General features: G+C 41.7%; 1 protein-coding gene across 1 annotated transcript in view; it reads left to right on the forward strand.

Moving 5' to 3' along the window:
• The window catches only part of LOC131285454 (uncharacterized), a 127894-nt gene that overhangs the window by 30704 nt on the left and 76648 nt on the right, over positions 1 to 20542 (forward strand). The gene's annotated exons all lie outside the window — the stretch shown is intronic.

Below are 20542 nucleotides of genomic sequence, written 5' to 3' on the forward strand. Positions count from 1 at the left end.
GCGCGCACGTTACTAGGGACCGCGAAGGGATACAGAAGAAGAAGGTGTTAATTTAATTTGCAATAATTACGCGATCTTTCCCGAGCAAACGTTTGCCAGAAGATGGTTGCTTCGGTCTTTGCTATGGTATTCCGTCAGCCTCTTGGACCTCTGTCTATCCGTTGGCGTGAAATCTGGCGCGATGCGGAAAATTCCGAGTCAGCTGATTGGACGCTCCGGTCAACGTAGTACTTCGTGTTCAACGCGACGGACGGAACATCGGGACTCCTGAAGGTGCTGTAAAAATGATGAACTTTTCCCACGAGTGCCGTGTTGCCGTGGACAAGGGTCCGAGGAGCCGGGCGAGAATCTTGAAAAATTAATTAATATGCTTCGAGCTTTCGTCCAACGGCAACCGCAAGGGACCAGATGGATTTTCCCGGATGCGCGATAAATATGATTCCTGGTTTTTCATCCCGGCGACCCGGGGATGCTTTCGCTGTGCCTTCCGTGTTCGTTCTGTCGGTTTCGTGTTTTTTTGCCATTATGTTTTTTTGTTTTGTTTTTAATTCTACTCCTTTTTCGCCCCCTCCCCCGAGCTGCCCACTTCCGCCAGGTTGTAACTCATTCGGTGTTTTATGACTTCCGCAATGGCCGGCGAGAGAGTCGTCCGCGTCCGGCACGCTTCCGTTTTATTTCCGTGTTCCGTTTTTGGGACGATGGAGGCCCTGGACACGGAGCATTGAGAGAACCCGCGTGGCTTGGGGAGCTTTGGTGCAAATAATTGCCATTTTTCATCGCAATTATGCTAATTTCAATTGCGGACCACTTTAGGCGCGCGTGTGTAACGTTACTCGCCCATCGCTGTAACCGAACCGAAGCCCATCCCTATGTACTTTCGGTTGGGTTCGTGTGAACTGGCTCGGATTAATTACAGCCTCACGGGCTGTGTGTAAGCCTCACCCGCTTTCTTTTTCGCCATTTGGGACCATGCGCTTGAAAATGCGATCAATTGCGAATGTCAAGTGTTCATGTCAAGTAGTTAAATGGAACCGAAAAACGAAAATTTCTCCGAACGCACCATCCATCGGGCGCATCACCGTGCAACGTGGGTGTAATCTATGATTCCTTGTTTTTGTTTTCTTCGTGCGCCATCGCTGAACTGTGCACTCTCCTGTCGATGCAGCTAGGCGCATAAATTTGAATAATTTAATTACACCATTATTTGCATTCGGTGCACCGGTTCTCGGGCGTTTTATCGGAGCGATAGGTTATTTAAGGGTTGTAACATTGTTGGAGTGCTTCAACCGCCGGAGATGGGTAAGGTATGCTCGTGTCCGTTGGTATTTGCTCCGCGACCTATCATTACGTCCATTCTAGGAACTTTTAAGTGAGAATTAATTAATTTCTGTTAAATTATTCGCAATTAAATTTCCTGTAGAGCGTTAATTACCTCATTCCATGAAGGTACGTTATTTTAAAACAGTAAACATGAAAATTCAGCGTATATGACCATTATGTTGCGGTAAATGTATAGTTTCATTTCGCCAATTCTTCTTAAAACTTCTTTTAATCTGAAGAACTTTGCAACTATGCTACAACTTTTCTATTTTTGGAGATTATTCAAATCTGTGTATCTGTGTTTAGTATATTTGTTGACTATATTTAGGTGTTTTTGGGTTTTTTATGACTCTTTCCATACTTCCGCTAGCTCTTAATTTTGTAATTTTAATTTAATAGAAAGTGTGCGCTATAAATTATATACATTCAAAGATATTTTAAAAATAAAATCATAGTTTTGCTATCACAAATTACTTTATAAATAGACCTCAAAGATTGAAAATAATTCCTATAATAATGGAACAAAACAGTCCGAAAACAAGCTATGGACAATTAAAAAATTCACAACTTCAAGGATAACTCCTGGCATCATTTGTGGTCTTTAAAATATGAAACTTGTTTTCATAGATGGCTAAGTATATTGGCTTCCTGGCGGTTTCTTTTTTATTAATTTACATTTAAAATTTTTTTTATTTTATTTTTTTTTACATTGAAAAATTAAAGTTAAAAAAAATTCCAATTCGATTCGATCTGTTTTGATTTACACCAAGCTAGCGGAAAGATAACGAGGTGCATCAAAAAATTAAAAACCCTAAAATATAGTCAAGAAGTATACTAAATAGTAACAATTTACTGATTAGTAACACCATACAGAATAGAGAAGTTATCCGTCGAAGAAGACGAACGACAAGGTCATTACCATTGAGTGAACAAAACACTTAGCATCCGATATCTACGATATACGTTGATTGTTTTACACTTCGTCAAACCTAATGAAAGTTCAATAATATGCTCAGTTATTCGTTTTTACCTTAAATTCTGTATTTTGTCTGAACTCCTGAAACAATGAAAACATAAATCTGCTCTTAAAACTAGTTGAAAATAAGTTTATCAAGTATTCAACAGCGCGTGAATGTAAAGGGAAGGTACGCGACTGTTGTTTGCTCCTTTTTTCCCTACGTTTCTATTTTTGTACACGGTCCGTTTGAAATTGGCGTTAGCATAATACGCCAAGCACGAACTTTGCCGGCGCAAAACAAACCTGCTGACGTGCGATCGGTCGAGCGGACAGTATCGATTCGCTGTCGAGGCGAGAAACTTTCGATTAGCGCTTGCCGATTGTGAATTGAAACCGAATGGAGTTGCCGGGGACGGTACGAGGAGGACGAGTAATCTATCCATCCAAGTGACCAGGCGCAAACCCTAATCGACGTCCTGCAGGATGGTCGAGTCGAAGGATGAATTAATTTGCAGACGTGCCGAGCGGGTCCATCCCACGCACGAACAATTACAGCACCGATCGGTTCGGGCGATAAACATATCGATAGCAAATTTATCATAATTGTAATATGATTGATTTCCTGGAGGACCACCTCTCATCCCTCCCCCTCCTAAAGCCCTTGACTTTCTCCCTATCCGGGAGGGAGCTGTTGAACAATGGAGCTTGAGATAAATTAAATCACGGCCCACTTGATTGGATTGTTGCACATCAAACCGGCCGGGAGCCAATTAGGAGGAACACATTTCCCGAGCTCGGGTTCCGTTTTGCGTCGTCAAAGTGCGTCTTTGATATGCAATCCGCTGCTAATAACACATTATTAATAACGCCTAGCGTCACATCGAATGCTTGGTGGGGGTACTTGAGGGGGTGGCTTCGAGGGGGGGAGGTCAATTATTTGCTTAAGTTTCATGTCAATCTTCGAGTCAGTTCGTTAATTTGCAGCAGCCCGAACTGCAATCATGGACCCGTTGCACTGAACTGCGGTCGGGTGTCACGCCGTTGGTGATTTGTCTCCCCCTCCACCACCACCCCATTTTCCCATCTTCAACCCTCTCTCAGATCGAAAACTTCGTGTACGTTTAGTGAAGGCGAGTAAATAATCGTGATCAGCTCCGGCGAAATGTAAGCTACAGCGTCAAGCTGGAGCGCCTGATTGATTGATCTCATCTCGTAATCATTAGGCATCACCCCCTCCCCCTCCTCTCGCTGGTGTGTGAGTGCTCGCGAACAATTAATTCACACTTCGATTACAGACAATCGAAGCGGATTCCCACCGGACGAGATCGATCGATCGGGAATTAATTCTAGGGCTTCCAGTTGCCGACTCGCGGATAATCGTGGGAACTTCGAGAGTTCGCTGGTTCGAATGCAAATCCAGTGACTCACGATCACGTGTGCGACGGTGAGTGAGTTCCTTCCTTGTGTCACAAAGGGGTTTCTTTTTTTTCGGGCCAACGGATGTCTGAATGCGCACGAATTTAGTTTTTGTTTGCCTATTTTTATGTGTCCACGGTTTTGCTGCTCGAAGAAATTGGTTGCTTCAATGTCGCACCACCGGCGAGGCATCTCCATGGTTCGGTAAACTTTCGAGCCGGCACCGTGGAGCTGCACAGGAAGTTGGTCAGAAAAGCAGCGCCGGTTCGTTTGTCAAAGGCCGCAACTGTTTAGGAGAGAGGGTCGTTCGTCGGAGGTCGACGTTAGCTCGCATATCAACCAAGTAACCCCACCGAAGAAGTCACACTTTTCACCTCGTAAACTTCTCTTCGGCTTCTTGCTGCCCCCTGCGCAAGCCGCCCTGCGTATGCACAAGCACGCACGCACGCGTAGCATTAGATCTTCTCCGCTTTTTTTTCATTTCGAACTCTCGTTTTCACTAGCCTTTGAAGCTCTCCCTAGACCACGGAGGTTATGTTGGCCTTCCGTCCAACCGGGGGTGTATCACTTTTTGCCGTCACCTTCGTCGCCGAGTTCCGGCCGGATGCGCTTTTGCCGTTTTTGCCTTAACTATTTTGACAGACGGCGCACTTAAGAGCACTTTGTTAACTTCCGAAAACAAAAACAACGAATCCACCCATCCAGGTCCGGTGTGACCTCGGCGGGCGTTCGACGTTACGTGACACGAATGTTTTGGTTTTTTTTCTTCTTTGACAAATTTTTCACTCTCCTTCCCCCCTGTCTACCTCGGATCGAAACTGCGGAACGTCGCTGTCGGAGACGAACTGTTGAATGTCACTGCGCGATCATCCGATCGTCAACTGAGCGCCGCCGCCGGATATCGAGGTGTAGATATACACTTAGCGCGCGCCGGACTGCGTCGTTGTTTGACGGGGCGCTGTCTTGCCGCAGGTTTCCTCCACTCTTTCGAATGATGATTCAATAGGAGCGTGTCTTCTGCAAACCGACGCCAAGGGATGATGGAGTGAGCATGAAACGGTGTCAGGGTGGTCACAGACAGACAAAAATTTGTTAAAAGAGGTGTGATTCTTCACACCAAACACACACCGATGGAGTGTTCTTCACCACCGCTGTTTATCATACAAGAGCAGAATTTATTTTTCCATCAAGCGAAACCCCTTACCGCCAGACATTCTAAACTGGAGAAAGACATTTAAAATAGCAACAGGTATCATATACTAATTTGCCAATGAACATTGATTAATAAACTTGTAGTGATAATTTTGTTCACGGTGTCATCTTGGTCACGAGCTCATGTGGTCGAAGTTGTTGCTAATAAAGTTGCTAATATTGTTAAAAAGAATTTGAAGAAAAATTAGTACAAAGCAATAAAAAGTATTTAATTGACTTTTTATTATATCCTAATATATGGATTTTTTAACCCCTTCACAGTCACGATGTTTTTTGTGATTTAGATCAATACTGTGTTAAATGTTGTTCAATTTCTTCGATTAGTATCGCATAAATGAGTTAAAATGTACAAACATTAAATGACGTGTTTTTGAAGCAGGTGCACATAGAATCAACGTCGCACAACGAAGATAGAAACAAAACAGACGACAAAAACTGTGGCAAAACTGTGAAGGGGTTAACAAGTGTGAGTTTTTAAATGAAAATGAAAAACAAAAATAATTAAATTCCTTAAACCTAAATAATGGATTATTAAATCAAAACTAAACAAATTGGGCATCACAAATCAGTGAACTATTAGAAAGGATAAAACTTATTAATTGTCTATCAATACTAGGCTATTACAATTTTAGTGGGAAAGTAAAAGTCATCAGGATGTAGTAAAATTGGAAAGAGTGATATTTTTTTTTTTTTTATGTGGCACGACATCCCCTAGTGGGACAAGGCCTCTCTCCGAAGAGAGTTTGTGTGACCGAAAGACGGTATATTATAGATCGGTGGTCAGCCGTTCGTAATACCGGAGGGAGCCAGACTCGAGATTCGCTCCCACACCTGTGGTGTGGTGTTTCCTCGCGCTACCGCTGCGCCATGGGCACCCCCAAGAAGAGTGATATTAAATATATGAAAAGATGCATTTTTGTAAATTAAAAAAAAGAAAAAAGTTTGACCATCCAGCTTTACACAACATTAAATTTGACGTTCTTGCAAAAATCAAAATTAGTGCACGGGATAATTGTTGTCTTTAATAAAACAATTAAGTTTTGCGAAAACATATTTTCTATCGAGTAAATTTTGAACACACGTGAAAATAATTTAGTACTAGATCGAAAAAAGCGAGTTAATCTCTTATAACCACCAATTTTCAATAAATTTAAATAATTTTTTTATAGCTTCAATGAATAAATTTTTGTTTCGTCATACCTAAACCATTTGGTGAAGATTACTGACAGATTACTCCACCTCATTCAACCAACGGCGATCTTCCGTCCCACGTTTGGAGGGTTCAAGATGAAGAATGTTTCGTTCGTGCCTGAATCGTGTCCATCGACACCTCTACCAGCGCTAACAAAGTGATCGTTCGGCCATCATCATCATCATCAAACGAGCCTCCCGCATACATGGCGCTGGAACAATCCGGTCGATTGACATATAGCCGAATTTATGCTCTTTTTTATGTCACTGCCATTGTTGGACCCGGTTCCTGCTCACTTTATCAAACTCAATTTCCGTCAATTGCTCTCCAGAGTCAGCACAAATTCGGGCGGAAGGAAGCGGCTCGCCGGTTTGCGTTGTAACTTGTCTATGTTTTGTTACGCTTTTACGATATGTCTGTGTGTGCCAGTGTATCATTATCGTCAGCGTTTTTTTTTTTCGTGCCGGCCATTAGCTACCGTTGTCCATAAAAGTTGTTCGTTTTTCTACGTGGGTAGGTTTTACTGGAACAAATGAGCCTCCTATTGCGCGGGGAGGTTTTGCAATTTAGTTGCAAATTTTCAAACAAACTTCTGCCATTGCTGTGCCGAATGCAAGATACGCGTTTTCACACACACACACCTGAGCTTGTGACTCACCCGGGAGAGAACATTTCTATCAATTAATCATGGATCCTGGAAGGCGGACGGAAGCGGTGGTTATATAAGTCACTGCCGCTCGAATCTTCTCACGGCCTTCGGGAGCGGGGGTGGTGAGGGGAAAGGGGCTCGCAAAAAAGTGGTTGCCAATAATAATAAACTGAGCCGGGCGAGCGGGGCGGATCTCTGGGTGGATCGTGCAGGTTGAACAGTTTTTCTACATGACATGAATACTAAATCAGTGTAACTAATTGCCGACCGGGCGGGATGCAAACCCCCCTCTCCTTCCGGGCGTGGGGGGGGGGGGGGGGTTAGGGAACCATCGCGTCGTATTGTAATTATAAACTACATTAGCTCCTTTTAGTGTTGGCAGCGGTGACGCCAAGTGGAGTATCATATTTGTTTACTAACACCGAGCGGATAGGGAGGTCCATGACTCAATTCTATCGACTGTCGTGCGCTCGTTCTGAGTTCAAGTGCGATCGATTGACACACACACACACACACACACACGCACTGCGAGTAGAAGGAGAGCAGTAGAATGGTGTCGTAAATCCGTCCTCGGATGGGTGGAAGTGGTCGCACGCGCAGGGACGAATACTGATCGAGACGAGCGACCGTATCGCCGTTCCATCGCCAGCTTTGGCAGGATAAGCGCAAATGGTATGGGTCTCAGTAATTACAGCCCGGGGAGTTGGGCATCATCACCCCTCAGCTCCCTTCTGCCCGACCGTCAACCGTCTTCCGGAATCGATTTCGCGCTTCTTACCACGGTTCCAGGGCCAGAGAACCATCGCTGTTGTCGGCCCTAGGTGTTGCTATTGCGCACTTTCGGTCGACTTTCAACTCCGGAGAGTCAGCCGAGGTTGTTGTTGGAGCTGATTTGAATTTATTTTCCATCAACGTCCATCCGATGACTGACCGCACTGCAGGTGGCTTCGCTTCCTTGTTTCACTTTGTAATGGGTTTCATTTGATGGGCCAGCGAGTCGATCGTCAGCATGGGACCGCAACGGTGGCTATTGAGAAGTCGTTTTAACGCTTTAACAACCCCCCACGCGTTTTTCCAGCCACGATGGGCGTTCTCGGAAGCTCGCCCTTTCCCCGGGTTTCATTCTCACCGCAACTAGCGAACAAAAAATCAGAACATGAGAGATAACATCTCCAAACGATTCGTTCTTTTTTCGTTTCGACAGTTGTGTAATTCACCAATAAAACAAAATTCGCACCCTTAATGCACCCAACGGTGCAGGATTAACGGTCATACTTTAATAAACGTTCGATAATTGACACCTTCGAGCGCTCGTGGGGAGCCTTTTTTCTCCCCCCACATTTTCCAGCCACCTTTGGCGGGGACATTTATTTTCCGCTGGACGCTCGTTCAACGGGATGGAATCGATGCATCGAGAGGGTTCGTTATCAAAGGGCAGCGAAGCGTCACATCGTTGACACTCAGAACGCGATTATAGTTTACGGTTCAGTTGGCGCATTGACGATCGAAATTGCGAGTGTTGGTGAGGGTGTTTTCCTTCCATTTTGATTGTTATTTGTCAAATCATTCAACGATAAACCCTTTCCTAAGAAAAGTTTCATTGTTGCATAAAATTGTGATTTGAAACTATTTTTTAGATTTTTCAAAAGTCGATTCCAAACTAGAAAGCTCAAATGACTTGAACTGTAAGGTATTATCGCTGCATGGATGCGCCTGGTTGTTGATCTCATTCTTCTTCTTCTTCTTTTTGGCGTAACGACCTCTTGGTCATGCCTGCCCGTTAAGGGCTTACGAGACTTGTTTCCCTGTTGTACGTGGATAGTCAGTCCTCTCGTACAGGGGAGGGTCCGGTCTCGGTTGGGATTCGAACCCACGCCGTCAAGGTGGTGAGCCCCGGCGCTCATGGGCCGATGTTCTAACCGGCGCTACCGCTCGGCTGTCGCGGACCCCCCGGAGTTGATCTCATTAGACTAATTAATTACTTAAAAACTAAACCCATACTGTCCAAGAGATTTATTTGTAAATTTAAAATTTGATTAGAGTTCCATAAATAATTCCCTCATACATGGGCAAGATTATGAGAAACAAAGGAAAACATCCTGGAAATACATGTTTGAATTCGTCTGTTTCTTTGAGCTCAGCAAGAATTAATTCTCTGTAAATGAGCAGCTAGTTGAACTCTACCGATTTCGACATGTTTTAGCTATTGGCTTTTTAAAAGTTCTAGGTTATTTAATACAATTTGTCATTTCGGGCTGTTACAGAAATAAAACTATTAGAATATCCATTTCACTTCACATTCTTGATTTCACTTGCCTTTTTTTTAAAATTTTCGAAGACGTTTGCGTTTCTTTTCTTACGAGGATTTGTGATTCGTTTTAAATTGAAAAGCGATTAAAACTGATGAGATATGGATTAATCAATTTCGCAATATGCATCATATTCGATCTTGGACGACTGATTTGTAAAATTTATGTTAAACAAAATAGACAAATTCTAACGAGTTTTCATGCAAAAACGGAAAACGATAGCAATTTTGTGTTAAAAGCAAAATAAAGAGTAGTATTTCTTTTAAATTTAGAACCATCAAACCAATTACGTTTTATTACATGTTAAAACATCCAGCTTTATCGCGGAAAACGTGACCAAAGATTTTTTAAAGCCAGACGGCGACAAGTGGTAAAAATCCCTGGTACTTTATATTGTTTTTGAAGCTTGTTACAGTATATTTCAAACGTTTTGAGGTCCCTTAACTCCCATAGAACGCCATATAGGGGCTGAAAACCAGCGAGAAAGCTATGCACAAAATTGCTGTTCTTTCTGTCAAGCCTTCCTCCGTATAGAGAAGTGTATAGTGTGTAGTGCCTTCATGAATTAAGCAACTTTATCAGAAAACATCATAAAGAGTACGATTCAGTGGTTTGGACATACCTGGCAGTATCAGCAAATAATTCCCAAAGATCATCCTTTGAGTTAAACCGGTCAAATATAATTAATATGCCCAAGACTGCAAACCCTCCTTATGCCTCTCAGCTACAACATTCACAAAAACAACTCTTAAATTTAGCTTTCTTGATAACTCTTAAAATTAGGACCTATTCAAACATTTTAAAACCCCAACGGAGTAGGAATTTTACATGAAGACCACACAACAACAGAAAAACATTCTTACACGATTGGTTTTGTCGGCTTTGGCTGAAGTTTCGGCCAAGGACCGTATGGCCACCTTACTGGCCATCGGAATATTTTTTGAAGCTACTAAAAAAATGTAACGCTCCAATAAAATTTACTTCATTCAATTAACTTCGTTAACTTTTTTCTTATCGCCTATGACAATTTGTCTAGTTTTTTAATGCAAACGCTACACAAAATCGATGTTCTCTAAAACAAAATATATAAAAATTTAATTACAAGTTGAGCGGAAGCTGAAGGTATCCTTGTCTATGTCCGGAGCGCTCGCACGCGTCTCCAATAACTCCGGTGAGGAGTGTCAAGTTCATCGTGCCAAGTTTACGCATCAAAGGTTCGAGCGCGATCGAACATAGGTCGCAAAAGCTACATCAACCGGAGACCACATTCCTGTGCTAGCATTTCGACCGAACGGTGATCGGTTAGCTCATCGGATTTGGCCACTCATTCTTAAACTGGTTTTTATCTTCCTCCCTCCCCTCCCTGCTCCATCATCAACGCCATCGGCGTCGCGGGCATGACGTCGAACGGAAGCGGCGTACCGGAGGCTTTGCAAAGCGCTCCATCGCGCATGGATTGAATTATGCGATCAACGATCACGATCGTGTTCACGGCGACCGAATGACCGCCCTGTCACCCCGCTGTCACATGAAACCCTTCGATGTCCCTTCAAACCACCTCGAACCCGCCGGGCTCCCTCCAACTCCAACGGTTTAACCGATCGTGCTCGAGCAAGTGCCTCGAGTGGCTCTCCATAATCGCCATCATCTCGCCGGTAACGTTCCTTCCCGTGTGTGTTCTACTCGAACGGTTTGCTTTGCTCGATGCTGTTCACTTTGTTTGCTGCTTCCTTCGCGGACGACTTGAGTTTCCTCCCTTTTTTTTTTGCGCCCACTTCGAGTTCACCTTGTGATCTTGGCAATGCGTATTGAGTTTATCGGTCATCGGTTGCGGTTAGCGTACCACGTTTGGAATGGAATTTTCTATGCAAATTCCAAAAGCATTGAAACTAATTATTACCATCGTGAGAATTGCGCCCTCCAAAAAAGGATTCCCATCCATTTTTCATTCTAAAAATCCAATTAACAAAAGTGTACGTTTCGTATCGAAAGTTCTGAGATATGTGAACTAAAGCCCACTATTTTCCGAGCTAGCATTATAAACTGGATAATGGACGAGGTAAAGTAACGTTTTACACACTCTGTGCGAAACGCACAACCATTTCCATTGTTTTGGTTGAGTCAATAATGTTTTATCTGAATTGATTGACGTCAAATCGACTAACGGGGCACACTGGGTGGTTTTTGTGCATCGCGAATTTGTTTCATCAACTACCCTGATTGTTTGAAGTAGCAATTAGCTATTAGACCGCACATTAGTTGAATGCATTTCAATTACACCATTAGCAGTACGCCGGGAATGCTGTACAAAGCTTCTGCCATGTATAAAATAATATTTCCACGAAACCATACTTGACTGGCGTGTGCTTCGATTCGAGTGTTGCCATAACGAACTGCTCGTCATGATATTGCGCTAAAAGTATCATGTAACAATCATTTTATTAACATCGTCACATTCATGGCAGCCATAATCTAATGCAATACTACTTTCTACATTGTTCGACCCATCAAAAGAGCATTTTAGATTCGGTAGCCATTTTCGTCTAATTAGTGTTTTGTAAAAGGTTCCTAGAACTGAGCGACAATAAACTGAAGAAGTATTGATGAATATTGAGAGTGATTTATAAGTAAATTGCACACAAACTGATTAGATACTGGACCGTAACACTCTTGTTTGTTGATTTCTCGATTTTTTTGAATTTTTCTATCAATTGTTTGCAGTTGCAATGTTTTTCTGTATTGCAATTTAAATAATTGGAGGTGGAATTATTTGTGAAACTTACATTCGTTTTTAAATGCTATGTTTTTCTGAGCAAATCTTCTACGATAGAAGTCCATTTAAAATTTCGTTCATTAGCAAGAATATTTGCCTGTCACCATTTGTAGCGGCAAATAAAATGCAACCAGTTTATATTTGACTATTTATGAATATCTTATGTTTCAGAAACCCTGATTTATTTATTACGTTTGGTTAATTATATCCTCAACCGACAACCTGCCCACGCTAATTCATGAATAAAATAGACTTTAGTGATGATATGAAATACTTCGTGACCATAACAACGTTCGTGGAATATGCTGTAACCAGTAAACTTTACAGAAACAGTTATAATTACTGTGGTTGCTACTAGATACAATTCAATTAAAAGTAATCTGATCCGGTAGTAGCATTTTACCGAATGCATCACATCAAAGACATAATTTCGTTCCAATTAATTGTAATATTATTGCAACAGTACTCGAATTGCAATTTCATTACGTTGCAACACCCTTTCCTTTGTGATGTTCTACACGAATGAGATGTTGCTTTTGTGTGATGGACCGTAATGAATTGCATATTACGGCATGCATTCATTTTAGTTTTTGCTGAAATCCAAACTGCACATGATGTGGCAAAGCACAAGCACGAAAAAGTGCAACATGACCATACCATTGTTGATTGCTGAAACGAGCGTAAAAGAGGGCAAAGGGTTCGATCAGCAGCGCGATTAAATGGATGTTAACAAGTTGCATGTCGTCACGAAACAAGAATGGAAACATCCGAATAACAGCGAAAGAATGAAAACATGAAAAAAAATCCCCAAAGCTGAAGGTGTCAAAAGAACAAACGAAATCACTCCCGCAGCTATCAACGGGCTACGGAGCTCAAGCCGAACGTCCAGCGTCAGGCGTTCAGAAGCACCAAAATCCCAGCCCTAAGATTGCACGCTTCATCTTCTCTCCATGATTTAATCTTCCAGGCAGGGATTTGGGCGAAACTCTTTCTTGGCGACTAGGAAAACATCTTTCGCACGGTGGACTAGCTCCGTGCCGGCTGGGGATTGGGAAACTTCAGCCCGATCATTTGTTTGTTCTGTTTGGTATTTTTTTCTCTCTCCTTTTTTTTCTTTGAAACCCCTAACGACTGGCAAAGACGTTTTTCCTTTCTTCTCGCTTTCCATATCGTACCGCATTCGGCTGCGCAAATGAACAACCACCAGCAGCATCAGTCGTCCGCAGTTGGGCAAAAACAAGGAGCATCAATTGTATCGTAATTAATTATGTCCGAGTTATGCTGCCGTTGGGTTTTTTTTTGTGAGTGTCATGTTTTAGTCGTGTTTCGGTTTGTCTTTCGTTGGGTAAAAGGGTGCAAAAAATAGGAAGAACATGGGAGAGGGATGCATCCGGGTGATGATGATACTTGTACGGTGGTTTGTTGCCCTTTTTTTTGTCTCAATTTCTAGTGACGATGGAATGTTTTCCGTTTGTACATGTTTTTCTTCTTTCTACATTTCGCATGACAAATGTCATAACTGATTTAAAATTAAAAACAAAAAACAAAGCAAAGTGAGGAAATGATAATCAATCATTAAAAATGGGAAAAAATACAGTAGGGATAAAAATTAATTACTTTAAATTTAAATGAAAAAGTAGCTTTATTAAATTTATAAATACAGTTTAAACACTTACTAAACAAATTTTGTTTCTAAAAGGAAAAATTTTTATTGAAAAGACTAAACTATTCAACCAACCAAAAATGTTGCCAAATGTTATCAACTACTGTACAAGTGACCCTTTCTGAAACGAATCTTTGCGAAGGATGCCCGGAAACGAATTCCTTCACAATTGATTGCCAAAATTCACAACCTCTGAGGAGGACAAGAAGAGATTTTGTTTTTGTTTCGTGCTCGCCCTTTGACACAATGAAATATTTTGCCCATTTATTGCGCAGTTCCGGAACTGCTAACAGGGTCACTTGGAACGAATGTCGGTGAAAGCCCGCACCAAGCAGGAGGTCGAAGATGCTTTTGCATGAGTTATGTATTGCTTCACCAAATTTGTACCATCACACCAAATTACCCTAAGAAGCAAAAAACACAAAGCGTGTCAAAGAAGGCAGAACAAATTTCACACCGCAGTGAAAGTGATCTTGCGGCGAACAAATTGAACCAACAAAAGGTTGTCCGGTGTTTCACTTTTATGGTGACAAATCCGGGAAGGGTTTGTTTTATTATTTTTACCCCTTGCCCAACCATTGTTCAAATGGAAGACGATGGGGAGTTACGCAAAGTAGCAAATAAAATATGAAAAAAAACGTCTATCAAAAGCTTTCTCAGGCATCTCTTCTCCGTCTCGGAGATGGATGGAGGATGGCCGGACCTTACGACAAGGGACGCTCCGGTGTCGGTCGAAGGTTACGCTTCGACAATGTACAAACATCGAAGGGCAGCCAGCCGGACGTGTCGGTTTGATAATGAAGAAAGATAAAGGTCCTCACATACACAATGCGTCTTGAAACCGGGCGCACTCGCAAGGCGTCCGTAAACCTGCCGGGAGTGTCAACTGGATGAGTAGAATTTTAATGTTCATGTGCTCGTTACTTCGGTCAGGTAGGTTTCAACTGCATCCCCGGCAGCAAACAGTACGGTTCGGTTTGATCTTGGCCAGTTCTCTTGCACATGGAGATATTTTTATGAGTTATTGTTTAAAGTGTGCGTACAATGTGTTACAGCATCGCTTGAGCCGACCGGTGGAGTCTGGTTTATTGTGTCACCGAAACATCTTGTCTTACGTACGGACCTGAGGAATGTATTTGATCCAAGGTCGGTAGACATTTGTTTTTGTAAAAAATAGAATATGTGGTTATGCATTTCATTTCTGTTTGTTTAAGGAAATATTGCAGGATGATATATTGGAAGGTGGTTTGAATTTGTTTCCTAAGTTGTAAATAGTTATAATCAGCGGCGAATTATAGGGTAAGCAAGCTTAGGTGCTGCATTTTTTTAAGTAAAATTAAAGTATAAATATTTCATTAAAGAAGAGGAATATTATCAGAATCGTTTCAAAATAATGGACATAGATTAGAAAAAGTTACATCCAGTAAAAGTAATCCTCAAATGTAGTAATTTTGCTGAGCGTTATTCTATTATATCCAAAATTTCACGATTTTGCATTTTAAATTGGCTTAGAAAAATTCAATAACAAATTAAAAACATTTTTTCCAATTTGGTCAATAGAAAATTATATTCATGGAAAACGATTCTCATGAAAAGTTATAGGTGGTTTTGCATGAAATAAGGCTTTACAAATCAAATACAAATTTTGACAATAAACACTTTAATAGAATAACAATGAACTTTCGATTCCTCATTAAAAATGGGTGGTTTAATTTAAATTGAAATTTTATAAACTTTGAAATGAAAAATTGAGTGGTAACTTATAGTTGCTTGGGGCCCCTAGGACTCCTAATCCGTCTTTTTATGATATGTAATAAATCTTTTCATTTGGCTGCAAAGACTAGCAATGTTGGTCGAGAAATAGGGTCTATTATTTTTAACTCAAATATGTTATTTTAAATTTAAATTGAATGCATTCGGTTGAGCTAGTTTACAATATCCTTTGTACTTGTATTTTACATTAACTAGATTTGGATTCTTAATGAGATGTCAATGCTGACATCATGACACAGGAACTTTTAAAAAGAAGGGTTGTTGGAACATTTGCATTTTTGTCGAGCAATGCATTTCTATGCTGTTTGCCATAGTTAGTAAACATGATTCGTGCTGCATAATTCAGTATTACCTGTCGATATGGATCACACGGAACAGCTTACATGTTGCACAGACACGATCCATTTATATTTTTTTACTACTAATATTTAATCGGCCCCGCAAATCGTCGGATATGTTAACGGCATATCTAATTTATTATTCAATCAATAAAACTCCCTGCTCGTCTAGTGTGCGTCATGTAACCGATCCTGTCCGATGATTTGCATCGTGCGTGCGGGAAAGGGTGGAAGCAATCGGGGTTTGCAATCAACCTACCACCACCCTATCCTATTGCTTCCGTCACGCGAAACGTGCGTCGATCCTCGCATCAAACAAATTCGTTCAAATGAAGCATGAAATGAACTGTCATTTATCATGCAATACGGTTATGTTTGCTCAGTGTGTGTGTGTTTACGTTGGTTTGTATGTTTGCACATTTCTTTTATGCGTGGAATCCTCGATCCACCGGAAACAAGGGAGCCCTCCTAGGACGAGAACAAAGAGCTCACAGGAGCCCCCCCAAAAAATAGCGTGAAAAAAACCCGTTCCGGTTTACTAAACATCGAGTGACATAAAATATCAAATTGATCATGTGAGTAAATTGTAGATTGATTGTTTTCAAACATTGCACGTGTGTGAGTGTGTGTGTTTGTGGCGAATGCACTTATAGCCGGAACGAAACGGCCCCATTTTGTTTTATTGCAAATCCGGAATACGCCGGAAAGCTATCGCAATGATGTTTTATTAAATGCTTTTCCCATTGAAGTAAAGAAAAGGTGGCAATTTTTCACGCTTTATTGAATCACATTTACGAGCGATGTCTCCCATCTTCCCCCAATGGAAAACTCGTAAGGTGGGAAGCAGATATTTTACTGGACGTTCTTATTGATCACGAGATTTGGATGCAAACGATGACGTCCTCTCGGCCCTTTCCCCCGAAAGCAAAGAATCACACGCTCGGTACGATTTAATGTGCAACCTATCCACCTTCTATCGGGGGCCCATTTTTCACGCCACAACGCCCCGGAATGGATTTCAAAACGGAACGAGTGGCGGCGTTTTTTCACCGGTCCAAACGGCCGTAAACATTTTGTGTTGCCTAAGTGCGTCATAAAAGTGCTCCGGGTCTCCGGTGTGCGTACTATTTGCATTGAAAATTTATTGATAAGTGAAAATGAGCCCACTCGTGCAAATGGTACGTGCTGGGAGGAGCAAGGGGCGGGGGGGGGGGGGAAGGAAGATAGACCGTTTTTCCAAAGCCGAGCCCACGGAGAACGGTCCCAGACGAAGAACCCGACGAGTCAGCTCGTTCCGATTCGGTGTCTCACGTCGGCTCCGAAATGTCGTCATAATAAGGATGACGACGATGGTAATGCGAAGGATGCCGCGTCCTGGTGACTGGGCTGGGCTGGGAAATAATGTTTCCTTATCGATAAGGCGAGCGATGAGAGCAAAAATCTGTCATCTCTCCCGGAACGCCGAAGGTGGTTGTGGGAGGTTAACGCTGGTCGGGATCGCCTTCCGCTTCCGCAAAATCTCGGAAAACCCCGGACTGACAAAGGTCAAGGACGAGAGAAGGACCCCTGCGGGGGACGAAGTGGAGACGGTTATAACCCTCAATTAGAAATTTGATTGGCCTTTGTGCGTGGATGGGAACGGACGAGACGCACATTAGCTTAAGTGTGTTGATCGTTTCGAAGCGTAACGTTTGATGGGTAGCCAAAAGGGAGTCGAAAGGAAAGTCGAACCCTTCTCACGCGCCCACCGTGACCTGCCAGCTGGTAACTGTCTGTTAGTTTTGCACCTTACGACCTCCTCCACCCCCCATCCCACCCCACCCCAGTTAACGTGCAAAGGATTTGCCGGGGGCGATTAAGTTTAAGTGTTGTTATTCTATAACTATTATCATCATTGCCGCTTGTCACCTCGCCGGTCTCCTTTCCCAGAAGTCGAAGGTTTTCCAATTTTATGGGACTTCAGAAAATCAGAACCGCTGCGCCTACAAATACCGAACACGACGACGATGCGGACGAACGAACCGTTGCGGCGCTTCCTTTTAAACCGGGAGGCTCATTCATTTTAAGGAGCTGTGCTTTGCCCGGGAAAACCTTCATCGTCCGGGACGGCGGCGTTTCCGGGCGCCATCATTCTTCCGGCCCCCCGCCCCATATCGGTGCGGAATGAACCGAAACGGAACAGCACGGAACGGAACGGAACGAGATACAACTCCTGCCTTTGCCGTTGTTGTCATTGAAAATTATAAAAATGTTGACTGCATTTACGTGATCGGAGAGTCAAGTGCCGTTTTTGAGCCGGCCTGCGGTGGAAACAGGAAGTCGTTCCGACTGCTCTCTGGGTTGTTTCGCTTTATTTGTTTTATGCCCCCACCCGATCCAGGCAGCGGAGGCCCTTCTCCGATCCAAGGCATACCTTGTTTTTTTTTTGTTTTGTTCTGTTCTGCCCTCCATCTAGGGCGGGCTGATGCGAAGGAAATGTTTTGAATATCGTTAACGAGCGAAAACGGGACACGATGGTGATGGGCTTGCCGGAGATCATGGCCCCGATGACGTTGACTTCTGGTTGCCCATATGTGTGCGGGGAAGAATTTATTGTATTAGCTTTTTGTCGTTTAAATGAAAATAGAGCATGACGGTTATGCAAAACCAGTAGCCATGTATAATTGCTAAAGAAGCTATTCGTCTTCGATTTGTTGCCATGGAATTTTAAATTAGCTTGCGTTACGTTACGTTACGTTTACGTTTAATAACGTTTTTTCTGTGTTTTGATAACAATTCAATGCTGACGGTAAAATGAACGTAAACTTATTTTATAATCAAGTATGATCTCAAGCTTATTTTATATACTTTCTGCTATTTTTCTGTCATTGGCGTACATGTTTGACTTTCTTTTGATTTTGACCAACATTTTCGTGTTTTGATATCAATTGAATGAACAAAAACTTATTTTAAAACATTAATTGACTTTAGACTTTTTTTACATCTTTTCTGTTATTTTTTGTTGTTGGTTTGTATATTATCTTGGTTTTAAACAAGCGAGACTTACTTTTGAACTAGCGAGATTTTTTACTTTCTTTTGATTTTGACCATCATTTTCGTGTTCTGATATTAATTCCATGCTGACGATCGAATGAACAAAAACATATTTTAAAAGATTATCTGACTTTAGACTTTTTTTTATATCCTTTGTGTTATTTTTTGGTTATATTATCTTAGATCTTAGAGAGACTAACGAGACTTACGGATATAAATTTTTGCGTTTTTCAAATCTGGATGATTTTTATATTTGGAAAAAAATTCAATGCTGACAGCAAAATGAACACAAATACACAATGAACTTTATTTAAGAAGAATGCGGAGTGCATCATTTTATTTGTCTTTTAAAATAAGCTCATTGTTTGTGGTGTTTTTTTTTGTTTGAAGTCCACCCTCGAAAATTGTAAACACAATCTACATCATCATGTTTTTACACTGACACCGAATCTCGAAGCATGTAATGCGTTAAAACGCCGGAGAAGAAACACCGAGCCATCGAAAAGCTTTCAGAAAAAGGCGGGAAGAAGGCGTGACTGCCCTACCGCGTCCCTTCCCCTCCCCTCTGGCACACCCAAATCGGGTGGCCACGCATACCACGAGGTCGAGAGAATTGAAAGCGTCATCGCGAAGCCGCGCCGTTGCGCATGTGATACGCGACGCGTACAATCGAGACAATAATAATACTTTGCAGCAACTGGCCCCCTCGGCGGGGGAGGATTCCGTGGGTGGAGGGGGTCGGTTGAGGTTTACATCTGTTTTGGTCAAGGTTAGCCTGACCGTGGTGAATTATGAATTCCTCTCCCGAACGCAAACCGCGGTGCCGATCCATTCTTGATGGTATTGGGTTTCTCCCTTTTTCAAACCTGCTGCTGGTCGTCGGTGTTTTCGACAGGCTGGAGTGCCGAGCGACGTAAAACAGTCCTGTTTTGTGCGTATGTGTGTGTGCGTTTTGTGGTTCGTTTGTTTCATTAAGTGGTGCTTCCATCATCAGGTGTCGGGGAAGATATGTTGTCATTATCTTTATTGTGAGATCATGACGCCTCGGTATTCATTAATTCTCAACATTACTACTTGATCTTGTAAGCCGTAAATTTTATCTCCAATTTTGTTTCCAGCTGAACATAACAAATAAATTAAATGGATGGTACGTTGATATAAATCATCTTTAAACATGCATTGTAATGAGGCTTAATCCAATTTAGCGTAACAGGTTTACCATAAATAAGTGCTATAGTTGTCAATACTAAGGGTTAATTTGTAAAAAGGAAGAAAACAGTTAATAAAATTTATTAACTTTAAAAATAAGATAAAATATAAAATGATAATAAAATAATAAAATAATTTAATTTAATTTAATTTACTTATTTTATTTGCGCGCTAAGCCTAAATAAAACTTAACATTGAACATAAAATAACATTGACTTAAAAACTAAACCGTTACTCAGAATATACAACAAAAATAGGAACAATTTATTTCATGGAAAAATAAAAGATACTAGTAAATCTCTTATTTTAAAATGCCAAAATAAGATAAAAAATAACTGTTGAATGAACAGGGACAATTTAATTTTCAGAAAAATAAAAGATACTAGTAAAACTCTTACTTTAACATGCAAAAACACATGAATATAGCAGTGATAACGTCATGCACTAACAATGTAGAACAAGCTGTACTTTTCATTGTTCAAGACACATGTCCAAATTTAGTGTTTTTTCTATAGATTTGCTTTTTTGTTTATCCAAAAAACTGATGTACAAAGTGGTCGGAAAAAATAGCCTTCTTAGCAGTCGAAGCTGCATGTCAAACACTCGTCCGTCATTTCATGCAACAAATGTTTGTTTGCTTTTGCCCGCCCGAACACGGCTGAGCTGAGATTTAAATCGTCAGTTTGACACCACATAC

The sequence above is a fragment of the Anopheles ziemanni genome, chromosome 3 (assembly GCF_943734765.1).
Source record: "Anopheles ziemanni chromosome 3, idAnoZiCoDA_A2_x.2, whole genome shotgun sequence".
Classification (NCBI taxonomy): domain Eukaryota; kingdom Metazoa; phylum Arthropoda; class Insecta; order Diptera; family Culicidae; genus Anopheles; species Anopheles ziemanni.